This window comes from Crocuta crocuta, unplaced genomic scaffold (genome assembly GCF_008692635.1).
Source record: "Crocuta crocuta isolate KB4526 unplaced genomic scaffold, BGI_CrCroc_1.0 scaffold134, whole genome shotgun sequence".
NCBI lineage: Eukaryota > Metazoa > Chordata > Mammalia > Carnivora > Hyaenidae > Crocuta > Crocuta crocuta.
The window spans coordinates 5,852,729-5,872,555 of record NW_027530183.1 but is presented as its reverse complement, the minus strand read 5'-3'; the positions used below and the strand labels follow the sequence as shown (position 1 = coordinate 5,872,555).

At 37.6% G+C, this 19,827-nt stretch overlaps 1 long non-coding RNA gene across 1 annotated transcript in view; it reads right to left on the bottom strand.

The window, feature by feature from the left end:
- LOC144232303 (uncharacterized) overlaps nucleotides 1–17,715 on the bottom strand; it is a 24,572-nt gene extending 6,857 nt beyond the window's left edge. Inside the window, exons 1-2 of the long non-coding RNA XR_013335360.1 lie at nucleotides 17,515–17,715; nucleotides 15,014–15,071 (exon numbers count right to left, since the gene is read on the bottom strand). This is a non-coding gene — a long non-coding RNA (uncharacterized LOC144232303). The remainder of the gene's footprint in view (nucleotides 1–15,013; nucleotides 15,072–17,514) is intronic.
- Between the last annotated feature and the right edge of the window lie 2,112 nt (nucleotides 17,716–19,827).

The window sequence follows — 19,827 nt, the reverse complement described above, 5'->3', positions numbered from 1 at the left end:
TGTATATCAAATATATATATTAGAAATATATATTTATATTTCAAATATATACATATATATATATTTGAAACAGGGCTGTCTGTTTCAACTGCCATCCACTGGTACTGGCTTTGCCTGCTGGAGTCCACTCCCTCTTTACATGACAGTCCTTCAGTTGTTAAGGACATTTGTCATCTACCTTATTGCCCTTCCCTAGGCTAAACATCCTCAGTTCCTGAAGCTACTCTTTAGGACATGTTTTGTTTGTTTCCTCACCATCCTTTCTCTTTCTTTTCAAAGTACTTCAGTTTATCTATATTCCTTTATAAAATATGATACTCAGAGCTCCACCCAGTAATATAAATAGGACCTAATCACCACCAAATACAACAAAACTATTTATTGTTCTGGACATTTTTACTACTTTAAATATAGTGTAATATTTTATAGGTATTCTCCTAGCTTATTTTGAATTCACAGTCAGTGACTTATTATAGATGCTTTGGATCATGCTTATTTTTAAATGTGCCCCTCCCTTCTCCTAATTATAAGTAATTAGATTTATCACAAAGCAAGTATTATTTATCCCTGTGATCACTTTATTCAGCACAGTGTCTCTTGTGTAAGTTAGAGCATAATAAATGCTGCACCTTCAAACTGACGTTGCTTGGGGTGATTTTCTAAAGGTATATTTCCTTAAAAAGCCACAGCCAAAACAACTACACCTTTGCATCTTTTATTAAGTAACAAAACTTTTTGTCTGCTTCAATTATTATCAAAAAAGGATTTATTGAAACAATGTTCTGCTAAGGGAAGATGAACTTTAAATTTGAGTTTAAAATACTGAGTGAAAAGAAGACTGAATTTTCTCCATGATAGAATGGAATTTATGCCTCTGCTCTTTTAGGAACATGTCTGAACTAAGCTCTGATCTCCTGAAGTCTCTAAGAACTCTGTCTCTGCATTTTGCTATAATTAGTTTCTAAGTCAGCTAAGAGTATGCTCTTCTCATCTGTCTTCCTAGCAGGGCTCTCTCTTAATACAACTCTGAGAATTAATGCAAAGTGATCCAAATCTAGCTTCCAAGAGTAAAAAGATTGGATATTCAAGAGGAACATGCCTGCCATAATTTTTGGGAAAAGTACTCAGGTGAAAGAAACATCTGAGTAACTTGAGAGTATTTAAACATGAATTTAGCTGTTCACTTGTATCTAGATGACAGATGAGAAATATGATCTACTGTTTGTCTGAAGTCAAGAAATAAAGAATCTCCGTGTTAAAAAGATCAAAATAGACCCTCTAATCCAACATTTTGACAAGATTCCCTTCCAAACATCCTTAACCATGATGAGTTTGTCTCTGAGAACTGGCAGCACTTAGGACTACATTAAACAAGTGTTTTTTTGTTTTTTGTTTTTTAAATCTCTCCTACTTCCAGAGTTGAGCTTCTTTAGCTGTACTGGATTTAGGATCATCTATGACCTGCTTCCCAGCCTAGTGTGGCAGTTAGTATGGATCATTCCCATTTCTTCTGCTTTTTACTTTATTCCATGTGCAATGTTCCCTAGAGAAGAATTGTTTGTGAATTACAATGAACATGGATTTTTGCCACGCCAAACTTATTAGAGCCTCCCTATGTCATTTCAAGGTGCTCAAGATGAGTCTTTTTATTATTTATAAGGACAGAGGCAATAAGAGCCCAAAGTATGGCCTACGGAGGGAGATGGAAATTAGAGTACTGAAAATCTCCAACACGAGGCCACCCTCCCTCCAACCTCCAGCCACTGTAAGTAAATACACAATCTAAAGCAAAATATTGTGTTTCCTACATAATTTTCCCAGTTCTGAGAAACGTTTCTTCCCATAGCCCTTCCTCTGTCAAAATTCTGGAGTCCTCACTAAACAGAGCCTTCTGATTCATTTATAGATACAGAAGGCACTTTCATTATTGTCACAAAGTTAATTGTCATTGGAATCAAGTATTTATATGTTTGGAGGACTCAGTTAAGAGTAGCCTGAGACCATTTATGTCACTGAGATTGGCCCATCTCTGTCACCTCCTCCATTTGCATTAATATCTGCTGGTATTCCAGGTTGTCCCCACGATGCATAAGAAGTGATCTGATTGTAGTGGTTGTAAATGCCTCTGCTGTTTCAAAGATGAAAAAAAGAAATTAACTTCCTGAACAACCACGATTCCATTATATGAAGCTTGGTGTTGGCTAGGTTCTTTACATACACAATCTTAATTCCCTAGAGATCACTTTCCCTCCGAATGAATATAAGCCCACGCATTACTGAAAGAGTTGTCATAAAGATGAATCCACAGACCTCTAAGTGTAAAAATTTTGAGCCAACTCTAATGTCTTTGGGGTTTATCTTGTTACCCTTAATAGTCTTAACACCATTTTCAAGAAAGAATAAGTAGTTATTTGTTTTGGGCACCTTAGTAGTAACTGTACCAGGACCCCTTATTTATAAGATATTAGGAACCAAAGAAAGGGATGGAGAGAAATTAATTTTTAGATGAAAGTAAAGATAATAGTGGTTGTATCATGTTTATTAAATAATTTAGCAAATACTGAGCTTGTGTAATTCCAGGCACAGGGTGAGGTGCTGAGTGTCAGCAATTTAAAACAAGCCCAATCTCTGTCTTCATGGAGCTTACAACACAATATAAAATAATAATCATTAAACACAAAATCAGAAAGTTCTGATTTCTAGTCCTGGCTCTGCCTCTAGTTACCTTGAATGAGTAACTTAGTCTCTCTGGACCTCAAATTTCCTATCTCTAAAATGGATAAATTGACTAATACCAATTCTGTGATTTGTATTCTTATGGATTTTATTTTTTTGCCTTGTGAACATTGATTTCACCTGCCTTATATTAGGTATCTCCCAGTTCTTTAAACTTGTGATTTCATGAGGTCTACATTAAAGTTTCTTTTTAGTGAGAAACTGTTATCAGTAGAGATTTTGTTTATCTATCTTTTAAGAATTTCTGAAAGCAAGGTTTTTTTTTTTTTAAGTTTATTTATTTTGAAAGTGAGAGAGAGCATGCATGAGAGGGGATGGGGTAGAGAGAGAGGGAGAGAATCCCAAGCATGATCTGCTCCAATGTAGGGCTTCATCCCATGAACTGTGAGATCATGACCTGAGCCAAAATCAAGAGTTGGATACTCAACAGATTGAGCCATCCAGCTGCCCCAAGAATTTCTAAAAGGAAGTTTAAAAATCTGGCTGGCAATGAGAATAGTTTCTGCTCAATCCATTCCCTTGTGTCCCACGAGTTTTTGTCTAGTGTTATATTTTAGTGTTGTTATTTATCACTCTTTAGTTCATTTTAATTACATAATTACATTCTTTAACCAACCAGTCAATAATAATTTTGAGTACAAACTGTTCATGATATGTAGTATTATATATGCCTATTTTATAGTCTGGCAATCTTCTTACTATACATATAAATTATTGATTCTTTTCTTATTTTACAATATTATGAAGCTTAATACATATTTCATTGGCTTTCCTTAACAAGTGCTCTGTTTCCTTTGGATTATTAAATAATTCAAATGTACATTATAGTGGCTAGGATCTTCTTTTTTAAATTCTTTCCTTGACTCCATTTATATTTGCGAAGTCCCATTTCCCCTCCCTCTGCTCTTAATTTCCTCTCTTTGACCTCACAAGTCTTGAAAACAATGGTCTGTAGTTTAGTAACTTCATTATGTGTTCACCTCTGAACTCCAGGATGCATATTTCCAAGTCACTCTGATTTATTCAGGTTTTTTAAGCATTTTTTACATACCCTATATTAATAGCAATTTTTACAAGGTCTTCATTACTTCCTAATTCTGCAAATTCCATTTCCTTATTTATCTTGCCAAAGACAGAGTTGAAAAAGGAGTTCATTATCTCAGCTGTTTTAGAGTCATTATTAATTTCACTCTTTCTTTATTTGTTAATGGCTCTACATATGCTCAAATATTTCTTTTCCCTGGTACAGTTGTAAAACACCTCCTTACTCCCTTTAATGCATTTGGCCAGCATTAGCTCATTATTCCTTTTGGCTGTCCTTCCCATTCAATTCCTGAGAGTACTGATAGATTTTTGTATCTTATATAGAGGAAGTGGTAGGAGCAGGGGCAGATTCAGGTCTATGGGCTGCCTTACAAGAAAAGATGATAAATTTAAGTAGGAATGTATTTATTATAGGGTAGAGCTGGCATATACTACATTATCAAATCATAAAAATAACAATAATTTTCTTAATTAATTGCCTGACACTCCTCTTTAAGATTTCTTTTCCTGCATTTTTTGGTTGTGTATGTTTTGGTCATCTCTTCATATACTAATGATTTTTTAACTTGTAGGATTGCTAGATTTAGCAAATAAAAATACAGGATGTTTAGTTAAGTTTTAGTTCCATGCAATATTGGGAGTATTTATATTAGAAATTATTTGTCGTTTATCTATAATTCAGATTTAACCAGCTCTTTGTATCTTATCTGGCAACCCTAGTAATATCATCTTCTACAAAAGAATAGAAAAAACAGTTTAGTCTCTTCTCTGGAATAATGAGTCAAAGAATTTTTAAATTACTGTCAGTTCAGAAGCTTTTCTGCAGACTCATAATTTGGTACTGGTAATGTCGTGCAAAATTATTGAATTGTCAAACTTGGGAAAACCTGTATCACATTTCTTTCCAAAATAAGCTGTAATATTTTGTAGAATTTCTCCAAAGATAGTTTCTAGCTCTGTCCATATTAAACATCCTTTCTCCTCCCCAGCCACATTTTTTCCAGTTCTGATACCATGGGAAATATCCATATAGGAGTATGAACTCTGGCCCCAAGACTGTCAACTTTCTAAATATACCCCACTGAATTCAAACTGAAAGATTTCCTACCTTAATTTCCTTAGTCTCATCCCTAAATGTGCATGGTCTCTCCAACACTATATAGTTAGAGAGGAAAGTAAAGTGGAAAGAGCCAATGGCCTTGACTGATTGTGGTATAAAGATCTTAGGTTTGCAAATTCAACAAAATGTGTGAGAACAGATAGCTTGAGCCGCTCCTTTGGGTCTTGGAGGGGGACTTGAACAAAGAGAGGCCCTAAATTTAAACTTTACTAGTTTTCATGGTAAATTTGCTTCTGGAAATGATGGGTATGTGTGTGTGTGGCACGGAAAGGAGTACTATTTTCTTATTCTCCATATAGTACTTTCTAATTTCTCATCTTATTCTCCTTTCTCTTTCTCTCTCCATCCCCTTTCCTGTTCCTTCTCATTCTCTCTCCTCTTCCCATGTGCTTTTATCTTGAATACCCTACTCATATATCAGCATAGAACCTTACTTTTTCATGGACCACAATCATGTTATCTTTGAAGGCTCTTTAAACTTTCTTCCAATGTTCTGGGGTACCTGGGTGGCTCAGTCAGTTAAGTGTCTGACTTCGGCTCAGGTCATGGATCTCATAGTTCATGGGTTTGAGCCCTGCATCGGGTTCTGTGCTGAAAGCTCAGAACCTGGAGCCTGTTTCAGATTCTGTGTCTACTTCTCTCTCTGCCCCTCCCCTACTCGTGCTCTGTCTCAAAAATAAATAAACTGTACTAAAAAATTTTTTTTAATTAAAAAAACTTTCTCCCAATGTTTGAATTTAAATACATTCTCTCTATGTTCTAGCATACCACCTTTTGATTCTCCAATCTGTGATTCGTTGAGACCTGAAAATCTTCTAGGACTGGGACCTGTGAAGTTATTCCTTGCTATGCTGAATTCAGGCTGCTCTGTCTCAGGGATGTTAAGCTCCTTAATAGTCTAGTATTTTCAGTGGCTTTGTTTTAGTTAGGAGGAATCAATCTCAATGGGGTCCACTCATGGTGGGCTCTCTACTTACACAGAGTATGACCTAGGTCAACTCATATCTTCAGTTAGCTCTATAATGAATGTTATCTGAGTCCCAAATCTCCTGGACTGTGAAACTCAGATTTTCACATCCTGTCAGGCCTTTAGTCCAAGTTTCTAAGACAGGAATTAGTGTGAGAACCCTCTGCATTTAGAAGTTTGGACTCTACAGCACAACTTCACTGTCTCTCACATCTATTCACTCCTCACTCTTTTCATTCCTTTTCCTTTTGTTGTTCCTAGCTGTATATATTCCAAAATCTAATTGTGAATACACTGTCTTCAGATATGGTGGGATGTATCTAAAAATTGATGTCACTATCAGTTTTTTAAGCCATTAAATGCTTGAAATAGATGATCCACATGACCATTTAATTGGAAAGAGTTTTCACTTCTTATTATAAAATATAGAATCAGTTTGAACTAAAGTAAAAGTTGAACTGATTGTAAAACCACTGTGCTAATATTATAATAGCTACCATTTACAGAGTATTATTTAATTTAATCCTCACAAAAAAACTAGCAAAGTAGAATTTATTATATCCATTTTATTTGCAAGGAAACGGGGACTGAAAATCTGCCCAAAGTCATGGACATAGTACATGGCAGAAAGGGGAGCCAAATTCAGAGTTATCTGGTTTTAAAATCTGTGATTTAATCATTAATACCACATATATAACAGGGATTCCAGTGGGACCAATAGTCTCAAACTGAAAAATCTTCAGATTAGAGAATTATAAGCAATTTCTGCCTTCTAAGAGGGAGACAGGCACTGGACTTGAAGCAGATTACTCTTCTTGTTTTAATAAGCATCACCCTGGTGGAGAAGTTAGAATTTAAGATAGGAGGAAAATACCTACCAAAATAGTCTTTAATTCAATGAAGCTGCCTAATTGCAATTTATCAGACTAAGACATTAAGAGTTCTGTTTAATAATATAAATGGGGGCTTTAGTATAGACCTTTTGAAGAGGTAGAAAATTCATTTTTAGGTCCCTAAATTTGTATTTGGACTGCTTTAATCCCCTGCTTCTCTTTGTCCACTGTGCCTGCTTTCTTTTCCTTGGAACAGCATGTCCTTTCCTTTGGCCTCATCTATCACCCCATTTGGTTCTAGATGAACTGTTTTATCTTCTCAAGAGACTGTAATGATTGGCCAGGAATTAGCAAGTGACAAACAGTGGCTCACAGTCCTGTCTGCTCTTCCCTTTGGGGTTTCTATGAGAGGACTGGATGACAACTGGCCTAGAGTTGTCTGCAACCATGAACCCCCAAGGTCCTACCTGCTACAGGAATTTTTCCTAAAATGAGAGAGAAGCATGACATAAGGTAGAGAAAGAGGGAACCCAGATATGACAATGGGTGAGTGTGTGGTATCCTTAGAGAGTTTTATACCAGGACTTCCTAGTTATAGAAGCCAAATAATTCTCATCTCAGAGTACTTAATTTTTTTGTCTCCAAGAGTCTGGAAGCCAAGACAAAACCAGCAGGAAATCATGCAGGCTCAGGTTCTTTAGTTCATGACAGAAGAAATAATGAAAAATGTATGAATTGAGCTGAAAACAGTACAAATTAGACCAGACTCTGTATATTGCAAATGTCAATATTTTAGGACTCAACAACCTTAGCTTCGGGGAAGTTATTCTATTATAATTTTTTATGTTTATTTATTATTGATACAGAGAGAAACAGAGCATGAGGGTGGGAGGGGCAGAGAGGAAGACACAGAATCCAAAGCAGGCTCCAAGCTGTCAGCATGGAGCCTGATGTGAGGCATGAACCCACAAACCATGAGATAATGACCCGAGCCAAAGTCAGACACTTAACTGACTGAGCCATCCAGGCACCCTGAAGTTATTGTAATTGTGTGACTATTCTAAGACTAGACTCCAGTCTATGAGTAGAAGTTTACTCATGAAAGGAATCTATCTGCAAATTGTCAGTCATCTTGTGAATAGGCTAGCACTGGGACAAGACATCATAAGTGGCTTGGACTTGTGGAAGGAAAGGCTACAGGAGGGCCTTTCTCTTCTGTTTGGGCTTGAGGGGATAAGAGTTCTGAGAGGGGCTGGACCTTTAGTTCAGAAGAAGCTTGGAGCATGCTCATCCCTTGAAGTGAATTGGGGTCTCTAAACGGGGGAAGACCAAGGGACAGGGAAGAGACTATGCCACGGGATGTCAGTGGCTACCACTAGCAGAGGACAGTGCACCAGAAAATTGATGATCTTATGATGCTTGTTAATAACAGAGGCAACCACGGATGGTGTGAATGGCAGGAACAGAAAAACATGAAGGACCAGATCCTGAACATAGCTTTCTGGGAAACTCAGAAATAGCAAGGGGATATTTTGAGGGGAGATGTTTTCTAGAGATTAGGCAAGTAGGGGCTCCAGGAGAAAATAAGTATGATATAATTTTATATGCAAAAACTAGCAAGTACAGGAACATTTAGGTTTTATATAGATGTGATGTTCAATAACTAATTACTGATGGTTGTTGCTAATTGGATTTTCAGAGACCTGTCAGATGGGAGTTCTCTTCTAAGAAGAGAGCTCAGCTCTGAAGCTCTGTACCAACCCTCTATTAAACAGACTAGTTTCAATGGAATGGTGCCAGGAAATTACTGGTTTTAATACCATCTCCTCTTAGTTGTAGCTGTCAAGATAGGCTATAGTTTATGTACTTTAATTAAAATGGAGATGGTGTTCTTTAAACTTGAACTCTGAGTTGGTTCATGTACTTGGCACTATTTTTTTTAAAGGAAAGTAAATAAAACTGACATTTTCATTCTTAGTATATCTACCCTAGATTACATATCCAAATCAGCTCTCTGCCTAAAAACTAGATGTCACTGGCACACTAATTCTTGGTGTATAACAATAATGATCACATACAATGTGTGAATACCCACTTTAATATTTACAAATATTTGCAGGTCCTTTGTTTTTTGTTTATCAATGAACCCAGTGAAGACCATGTGGCAAGAATTATTGTTATCCCCAGCATGCACATGACACAATTAGGTTTAATGAAGTGCACTGTCTTGCCTAAGGTCATAGAGATGGTAAATCGTGTTCCAATATCTTTTGAATCTGAAGTTTATTCTGTTTCCATTATTCTTTCTAATTTCCCACTTAAATTTTGTTGGTGGCATTTATTGCTCATAGTATGTTGTAAAACTCAGTCTATCAAAGTTAGGAAGGTCTTTGAACAGACCAAGACATTCACCTTGGATTTCATATGTGTTTGAGTGTAGAAAGGGGAACCAGAGCACTGAATGAGGGGGAGTTGAGTAGGACTAGATTCTGCGTACATTCTGTCACATGGAGAACACAGTTTGCCTTCTTAAGAATTAATTTTACCACATACAAAATAAAAATCCCAATGAAGTGATATTTAATTTCCTTCCAGCCATTGCAGATATTCTTCTACTTACCATCCTTGGCTGCAAACTCCATATGTCTTATTTATCTCTAAGTGTTTTATCCTATGACATTTTCTGCATTAAATATTTTTACCGTATTTCTACATTTGTATTTTTGAAGAAATGAGATCAGAACTAACAGAAATACCTCCAATCACTTTCATATAAATTCTTTTTATAGGTCTGCATCTCAAAAACTTTCAGGGCCATCCATGTCCTAATATCCTTATATTCCTATGATAACTGATGGCTTTGAAACATGCCGGATTACATTGCACTTTTATCATGTTTCATATCAGATTTGTAAGAGATTTAGAGAAATTTACACTCCTTGAGATAGGTCTTATTTATTGAGATTATGTATCAGCATAAGTCAGTGACCAGCCAACAATAATTTCTCTGTGAAAGAACACCTGGAAACAAAATCACACAACTCTAAGGTTAAAAAGAAAAGCTGTCTAAAATAGTTATATATGCAGATGAAGCAAAGTGCCTTTGCCACCCAGACTGAGAGAACTGGATGTTATGGGATGAATTGAGTCTCTCCAAAATTCATATATTGAAGCTCTAAACCCCAGTACCTCAGAATGTGAATATATTTGGAAATAGGGGCTTTAAAGAGGTAATTAAGTTAAAATGAGGTTGAACTTCTCTTATAAGAACACCAAACCAGACAGCTTGGTGTTCTCATAAGAGGAAGAGATTAGGACATGAAGAGAGGTGCTAGGAGTATGTGTATACTGAGAAAATACACTGTGAAGAGGGAGCAAAGAGTGGTTGACTGCAACTGAGGAAAGAAGCCTTAGAGGAAATGAAACCTGCTAACACCTTGATCTTGCACTTCCTGCCTCCATAACTGGTAGAAAATACATTTCTATTGTTTAAGCACCTCAGACTGTAGCACAGTAAAACTTGGTTTGTGAGCATAATTCATTCTGGAAATATGCTTGTAATCCAAAGCACTTGTATATCAAAGCAAATTTCCCCATAGGAAATAATGCAAGGTCAGATGATTCGTTCCACAACGCAGAATATTCATATAAAAATGATCACAATACTGTAATATAATACAAAATAAAAAAGAAAATACAAAATATAGAGAAAATAAACAAATTAATTTGCACCTGCCTTTGAAAAGGTGACTGGTGTGAGGGAGATAGGAGAGAGGAGTGTTATTGTGCAGGACAACTTTCACTATCACTAACAGAATCACTGCTATCTATTGGCTCAATGGAATTTTCTTCTGCATGAGGGCCATTGTATACTCTTGCATGGATGTTGACTACAGTACAGTATTAATAAACTCTTGTGTGTGCTGTATTTAATGCAACTGACAATAAGGCAGCAGAGGAAAAAGTCTGTATCTGCAGGCAGCCTGACCTAGAATGAGCAAAGCATCCCTAAGCTTACTCTTGCATAGAAAAGCAAGACTGTCTGTAGGTGCTTTGAAGTGACAAAAATGACACTAGTGCCAGTTGTGGGCACCTTCCAACATTCTGAAAAATCACTGATTTCTGCCAAGCATCCACGCATGGAAGATGGTGACCCACAATCCCACAGTGAGTGAGTGAGCCAGAGAGAGAGAGAGAGACAGACAGACAGACAGACAGACAGAAAAGAACCACTGTCTCAGCTGTGATCACATGACATTTGGTGTCCGGTATTACTCATATTGCAAGACATCACTCATTTATCAAGTTAAAATTTATTAGAGGGGCGCCTGGGTGGCTCAGTCAGCTAAGTGTCTGACTTCGGCTCAGGTCATGATCTCCTTTTTTGTGGGTTCGAGCCCCGTGTCGGGCTCTGTGCTGACAGCAAGCTCAGAGCCTGGAGTCTGTTTCAGATTCTGTATCTCCCTCTCTCTCTGACCCTCCCCTGCTCATGCTGTTTCTCTCTGTCTCTCTCTCAGAAATAGATAAAACATTAAAAAATTTAAAATAAAATAAAATTTATTAGAAATGTTTGCTTGGTTTGTGGAACACTCACAGAACAAGTTATTTTCAATCCAAGATTTTACTTTATCTGGTTATGGCAGCCCTAGCCGACTATTACCCTGGCCTTACTCATATTTTTGATTTTGTAGAGCCTGTGAAGACTTTTATCATATTCACCTGAAGTTCAACCCACTGTCACTCACAAGTACCGTGGGGTATGTCACATGTATATCCCACATCACTAAACAGTGCTGATTCTTCCTTTTCTCATCCCCACTCTCCTCCACTTTATACTCAGTGGCCTCCCCTTTAATGTCATCAGAATAGTGAATGATCTGAGACGATCTTTTATATTTACTTGTCAGCAGATTATATGTTTTAGATTTTTTCCCTCATTCAACATTTATTAAGGATCTGCTATGTGCTATAAATACATCAGAGAATGAATCAGATGAAAGTCCTTATTTACATGGAACTCTCATTCTGGAAATGGGAGAGAGATTAAACAAAACAAATAACTAAGTAAACTATCTTAGTATTTTAAAATAATTTTTAAATATTATTTTTGAGAGAGAGAGACAGAGAGCAAGAAGGAGAGGGGCAGAGAGAGAGGGAGACACAATCTGAAGCAGGCTCTGAGCTGTCAGCACAGAGCCCAAGTGGGGCTTGAACTCACAGGTGATAAGATCATGATCTGAACAAAAGTTAGCTTTTAACCTCCTGAGCCACCCAGGCGCCCCTGAAATATCTTAGTATTTAAGACAGTGATAACTGTAGGGAAAAATAAGGCTAGAGGCAGTATGAGCAAGATTGGTTATGTGTGGCATCAGTGTCTGTCTTGTAAAATAGCAGGAAATATCAATGAGCAGTGAAGCATAAATATGGGGTAAAAGGAGGCAAATAATGACCTATGGCTCTTTATAAGGCTGGCTTCAAGGATGAGCTTAAGTGTTCTATAGGATAACTTGGTAGAAGGAGTTAAAATCTTCAAAGCTGATCCCTGGGGGTGAAAAGACCACAGGCCAGGGGCTACCAAGTCTCACAGAGACTTGGTACAGGTACTGAATGAGCTGGAATATTTTGTTTCTGATGATTTCCTAACCTTGGGCTCCATTGGCTTAGATTAGCTATATGGATAGAGATGGGGCCTTCATGACCCTCCAGCCCAAATCCTACCTGAGCATGTCAATCCCTTCATAGTTCCTTTTAAGTCAATCCTTTATCTGTATCTGTCCCATACTTACTAAATATGTTATTGATGTTTTCAGACAAGTTTACCATCATTCTCACCCAGCATTTAGTAAATTTATTTTGGTAGTAGGTATCTCCAAATTATGAGATTATAGTTGATAATTTTTTCTTCTTTTTACTTATCTGATTTTCTACACTTTCTACCATAAACAGGTACTATCTGTGTAAAAGGAAAGGCTTTAATACATATATGCATTTCATGAACAAACTATAGCAGCAGAAACTGAGACATCATTAATAATCATGCACAATGCATTTCCTTTCAATCTTTAGCAATATGCATACATATTGAAACAGGATTGTATTTTTTTAAACATTCATCTTGTTTTTGAGAGAGAGAGAGAGCAGGGGGGGTGGGGTGTAGAGAGTGGGAGAGAGAATCTTAAGCAGGCTCCATGCTCAGTGTGGAGCTGACATGGGACTTGATCCTATGACTCTGGGATCATGACCTAAACCAAAATCAAAGTGGTAATCAACCCACTGAGGTGCCCCTTGAAACAAGATTTTGAGGAGTAGAAGGATGACAAGAACTAACATTTTTGAGGACCCATTATAAACAAAGTAAGTGGGAAGCACAGATATTTCTGTTAATTCTTGTAATCACCCTGAGTCCTCTGTTATACAGATAAGGAAATGGAGATTCAGAAAGCCTAAATAACTTACCTAATATCGCACAGTCAGAGAGTATTGCAACAGTGATTTGAACCTAGCAGTCCATGTTCTCACCACTCTATGTCATGCCTACCTCATGAAGCCTGGGATGGAAGGAACTTGGCATGGTAAAGACAACTTTGAGACTGGCAGTCTGAACCTAGAATTCTATAGTATTAAAACTCTGGCCCCAGGATTCTTGAGTAAAGGTGACAAAATAGTTCCTGGATTAGGAGAAAGCTTTTTTGGAGTTAAATAGGGTTGATGTGTCTGTGGAATCTTCATACTTGCTGAGTGCCCCTGAAAAGATCCTTGTGATTCCACCATTGAATGGTGCCCCTCAAATGACTTCCAAACTTGCTTGGGGGAAAATTCACCATACCTTCCTATAGAGTTTTAGAGACTCTATTTTAACAAACACTTGTAATTATGTGTTCTATGCCTGTCTTCCTAATCACAACGTGTACCATGAATATCCCTGTGTCCTTAGTTTCCAGCACAGTGCTTTTCACATAACACACACTTAATAAAAAAAAAAGTATCAAATGGAGGAATGAATTTGTTGACAGAAGGAACTGTAAAGAAATGGAAAAACAAGGCACAACATGAAAGGCTTTGTGAAAGCCTTCTCCCACTTCCATGAGGACATCATTGGAAGCCACAAAACAGTGAAGCTGTTGGTGGATGTGGGACTAAGCATTTGCTGAGCATGATTAGGCCAAGAGGGTTGTTGTTGCCACGGATGCAGACATCATCCTCATAGGCACCCGGCCTTGGGACACAGAGCAGTAGCAATGAATGACAGGAAAACCTAACACAATCTAGGCCCTGTCATAAGAGGAGAGAAGAACTGAGCTATGAGACATCTTAGTAATTCTTGCAGGTAGGAATTTGGTTAATTTTATATTAGCATTCACACCTCTTCTCCTTCCACAGACCACTCTTAGTTTTCACAGCTTTAATCTATTTATAGTTAAAAACTTGCTTTATGCTTTGTAATTCTTTGTAATTTGTAGTATTTAATGGCATATTGGTTTACAACACTTTTTTCTTCATGTCTAGCATGCTATATTAATGTATGTCTCATATCACTTCTACCACTTGGAATTAGGGAATTTTATACCTAAAAGTGATCTTTCAGGTCATGTGATCCATCTCTCATTTTGCAGATACGGACGCTTAAAATCTAGGGAATTTAATGCACTCATCTATGTTTGGAATCAAGTCATGAAACAGAACCCATGACTCTACTCTCTGTGCAGCCAAAACTACCAGAGAAATGCTCACAAGAATGTTAATCGGTGTCATGCACAGCCACGATCTCTAACTTTATTTATACCCTCAATTTTCTCAGAAGGGGAAACAAAATACAAAAACAAAATTATGCCTATTAATTTTTCACTTCCAACTACTAACACTGCATATCACAATGTGATAGGAGGGACAGAGAGACAGTGGGATGTTCTTGAATTAAACTCTCTTGTTGCTATAGCATTACTATATGTGCTTCACAAAATCAAATGAATTCAGAAAGAAAAAAATGTTCTTTCTGTTGATATTTTGAACTGAAACATTGTTTCATGAATGATAACTATTACTTTTATAGGTTAGGGAACAGATTATTATTATTATCTATTTTAATTACTTTTGAGGCAATACCACTTAAATAAGCCAAAAAAGATGTATTTTTTATTTTCTCTCTCTCTTTTTTTAAGTAGGCTTCATGCCCAGTGTAGAGCCTCAATGCATGGCTTGAACTCATGACCCTGAGATCAAAACCCAAGCTGAGATCAAGAGTCAGACACTTAACCGACTGAGCTACCCAGGTGTCCCCCTAAAAATATATTCAATTTAAGAATAATTTATTACCTTCTTTTATCTTCCAATTCTTATTATTTCCTTTGGTTTACAGATGTATTCCAAGTGCCTAGAATATCAAGTGGTATATGATAAGCATTCTTTAAATGTTTATTTGTTTAACAAATTTTTAAGTGAAATAGTTGTTAAACATATTTTTAAAAGTTACTTTTTGATGGCCCAAATAGGAACCTCTCCCGAACAATGTGTAACATAAGAGGCTAATTGCCAACTTTGATTTTCATTATGATATTAGGAAGTTAACATTTTTGAATCATCAATTTCAAGGATTTTATCTCTAAAAATTCCATTTGGAACAGAAAAGTATGAGGTATAAGCACGATGTTTCTTATCTCATAGATTCTCATTTGCACTGATACTACATAGTCTTAGTATATAAAGCACTCAGTGTTTGGACTTCATGTGGCTCTGTGTGTGCATTTAAGTAAACATGGGAGAAAGACTTGCTATTTAAATAGTTGAGAAACCACATTTCAAATTAACTTTATCTCCAAACACTTCGTTTCAAAAACCTAGTCATGAAACATTGGCATTGGGGAAAAGAGAAATAGAGAGTGATTTATTTCCTTAACTAGATTTCATTAAATGTGACTGTTTACTTGCCTTTTCCATTTGTGATGGACTGACTTTTTAGTTATCGTTAATGGACTCATTTAGATTTTTTCCCTCTACAGACTTTTAGATGTACATTTCTTTTTTATCTTGAATTTGTGGTAAAATATTCTCTTTTTGTAAAGATAAAGTAACTGGAAATGTATTTTATGAAAGGAGACGTGAGGTCAAAAGTTAAATGTGAGGTCAAAAGAAACCATTGAATGGACTTAAAGAAAACACCACACACACATAAATAAATTACATATATAGAGTGTATGTGTGTGTGTTGCTGTAAAAGAAAAATGTCTTACATTGTTGTCAAGGTTTAGTCTTTCTAAGTACTTTCACGCTTAATCTTATTTGACCTTTCTACCAACTCTGTAAGAACTATAGAATGGGTGTTATTATCTCCATTGTCTTTTAAATGGATGAAGAAAGAGAGCCCTTGTTAGTTAAGAGAAATGCCCTAGTTATGGTTAGAGGGATTTGTGGGTAGTCGAATCAAGATCAGACCCAGGTTCTATAACTCCTTCTCTGTAGCCCTGACCATAACATTCATAGGTCCCTGTGGTGTCTGAGTGGCAACTCTTTTGAAGATGGGCTGGTCTGTCTCAGCTCCTTCCTTTAAAGCATGAATGGATGTCCCTCAGATCAGATGAATTGGGCTTTGCAGCATGACTTGAATTAGGAAAGAGCAGATACCTGTTCTTGCCCTTTCATTTCTACTAATTGGATTAAGCCCTCAAAGAGGAAATAAAAGTCTTTTTCACATGTAGTAACATTAGAAAAATAACTTCAATGTTATTTTTTATGTATGTTTGCATAGCCTATATTAGACAAAAAACAAAAAAAACAAAAAACAAAAAACAAAGAGTTGGTCTATGTGAAATATGTATTAGGGAAGAAAATGTTTTCCAGCTGAAACATGAAAACAATAACCAGGGGATGACAGCCACTTCGAGCGAAAGACATAAAAGACATGGTGATACTGGGTGAACTGGAACTGGGACTCTGTCATACAAGCATTCTCTCTTCCAGGCTCCTCGGACTTATTATTTTTTTCCCTCACTCCACACGCACTTCAGTACACAATCTGCACATGCCTGTAGTGTGTATTGGTTGAGGAGCTGCCTATAGATCTGATGAGAAATGGAGGTAGATGCCTCAGAAGCTACATACCCATAACCCACACAAACATTTGCTGGAGATGACCTGACTGGAAACCATATAGCTTTTTATCAGGTATAAGGACTAAAGTGCCTGACAAGAGGGAACCTACTAGTGGATATCAGGAGGTGCTTCCCAGGGCTCCCTAGGTCTTGACATCACAAAAGTAAACAACCTGCACAGGTACTGCACAGTGCCATGGCTACAGCCACTTACAACGTCTGTTCTTCCTGTGCATTACAAGGCTTGAACCATCAATGGGATATCCAGTGTGGTGGATATGATTGATTTGCATGGATCCTCAACACTGCTCACCTTTGTGATGCCAAGCATGGTTTTCTATGATGGTTGACCAACCCAAAAGGTGATAGCCCATGATCACAGAACTGCATGGAGTGATCTGGATTATGCTCAGGATTTTCACTTTCTCAGCTAAGACACTTATATTAGTTTTAACTCTTTGGTTGTAAGTAACAAAAAAACCTTATTCATATAAAAATGCTGAGACACAAAGAATAGGAAAGTAACCAGGTGCCAGCAAAGGTCATCAAAACTAGATCCTTATACTTCATTTCTTCTTGTCTCTATGAGTCTAATATCCCTCTCTTTCTCTCTGTCTTCCTATAGACTTATATTTTCATTCTCAATCCACTTGGAAGGTAGAAGGGCTTCCTGTGAAGCCCCCACATTTTCATTTCCTCCAATGTAGTTAGCTCAAGTGGTCTGTTTACCTTTCAGTCACAAACCAAATTCTTAGAAGAAAGAATGGCATTCGTCCAGCGTGGGTCAAGTCCTCACTTCTGGTCCAGACAGACTAATGAACAGGTAATGGCAGCTGAGGATGCTCCATGTTGACCAGGCAGGCAATTTCCAGGGAAGGGAGACAGCCACTACACTCCTCTAAAACAATTACCCCAAAGTTGGTCCTCCAAGAGTGCTGTTGAAACAATAATAACAAAAATTCACCTTATATGGTGATACATAAGCTATAAAAGGCTTTTGTATACCTTGTTATGTTTAATGAGTATAGAGAAAAAAGTGAGTTTTTTGGCAGGGGTGGAGAGAGACTATAACACACATTCTTCAGGTATCTCCAATTAAAAGCTGGCATACATATTGAAAACATCAGCCTCTGTTTCCTTTGTTTTAAAATTTTTTAGTGTTTATTTATCTTGAGTGACAGAGACAGAGGCAGAGAGAGACAGACAGAGCACAAGTGGGGTAGGAGCAGAGAGGGAGACACCAAATCTGAAGCAGGCTCCAGGCTCTGAGCTGTCAGTCAGCACAGAGCCTGATGCAGGGTTCAGACTCACAAACTGAGAGATCATGACCTGAATCAAAGTTAGATGCTTAACCTGCTGAGCCACCCAGGCACCTCCAGCCTCTCTCTACTGAGCTTATATTATGGGTTTAACAAATTATACCAATATACATCTCAGTGTGTGTGTGTGTGTGTGTGTGTGTGTGTGTGTGACAGAGAGAGAAACAGAGAGAGACAGAGAGAGAGAAGAGGGAAAGAGAGAGAAGTGGGGGGAGATGAAGCAAAAATAATAAAAACAAAGAAAACCATATCTAATATCTCCTTAGAAAAAGCAGCAAACTGTAAACAACCATAAAGAAAAATGAAAGCAAATGTAAAATGTTAGTGATAGAACTTAAAAATTGTAAAGATTTGGGTAGTCAATGATAGGAGTTAAGAAGGTGACAAGAAAGTTTTCCTTCACAAACCAAATGTGTACTTGAACTCTGAAGCTACCCAAGGAAAGAATTCCACTAAGAGCATGACTCAGGAGTTTCAGAGCATGTAAATCTACAAAGCTAAAGATGGTAGATTGAAGAAGAGAGGACGCAGAGGGAAGTTCAAAACAGGAAGAACACCTTGAGATTCTGGTTCAAAATGGTGACATAGAAAGACTCTGAACTCACCTTCTCCACAGAACAGATCAAATTGCACCTATTACAGAAAATCACTTCTGAAGAAGAACTGAGGGCTAACTGAACAGCTATTGAACAACCAAAGACAGAGAATCACAAGAGAACAGTAAGAGAGACAGAGGCACAGTAAGGAAAAGAACCCCCACCTCAATGCTGTGAACTCAATGCTGTGAACTGCAGTGGGGAGGGACAGTACTGAGGGACTGAAAAGAGAAAACTCTCTGTCCTTTGGCACAGAAAAAAAAGCCTGTGTTTTTTTTTAAACCTATGTTTAAAAGAGCTACCAGCATATAAACGAAAAACACTAGAACTCTGCCAAGTGGTAGAAGAGCTGTGGGGAAGCCCTGCAAGTGAAAGGGAGTGATGAATGACATGGTTTACATTCCCATCCCACTTTGGAAGCTTGGACCAGAACAGGGTCTGGACATCGTAACTGGTGAGTCCAGTCTGGTTGTTTCAGTGAGCTCAAAGCTTCAGTGACCACAGGGTTCATAAGCCCACACCAACCCTAGGTGTGCTGGGACACAGAAAAAAGTCATGGTTTAAAAGGGCCAAGGAACTGCAGGAACATTCTCTACCACTCCACCTCAAAAGCTCAGATTGGAGCAGAGACTGGCTGCCATACGGGGTGAGTTTGAAGGCCATACTTGGAGGTTCCTGAGGCCACACTGGCAAGTCCACTCATTACAGGGAGCTTGTAACCTCGGCAAGTCCAGGGCCCTAAAGCACTGACCAACCCCAGTCATGTTGGGGCACAGGAAAAAAAAAGCCACAGTTTAAAAGGGCCAAGGAACTGTGGGAATGTTCTCTCTTCTTCCACCGTAATAGCCCAGACTGGAGCTGGGTCTGGCTCATAGTGACCTTGTGACCTCAGTAAGCCCAGAGTCCACAAGCCCACACCAGCTATCCTGTGGTTCTGGGACACAGGAAACAAGCCATAGTTTTGTGTTTTTGTTTTTTAATTTTCACTGTATTTTATTTTATTATTTTCTTACTTTGTAAAACCTGTCCTGTTTTATTTTTTTCTTTTTGGTTTTATTCTTTTCTTTCTTGTTCCTTTTCCCTTCTCTTTTCCTTCTTTTATTCTTTTCTCTTTTTATAATATATTT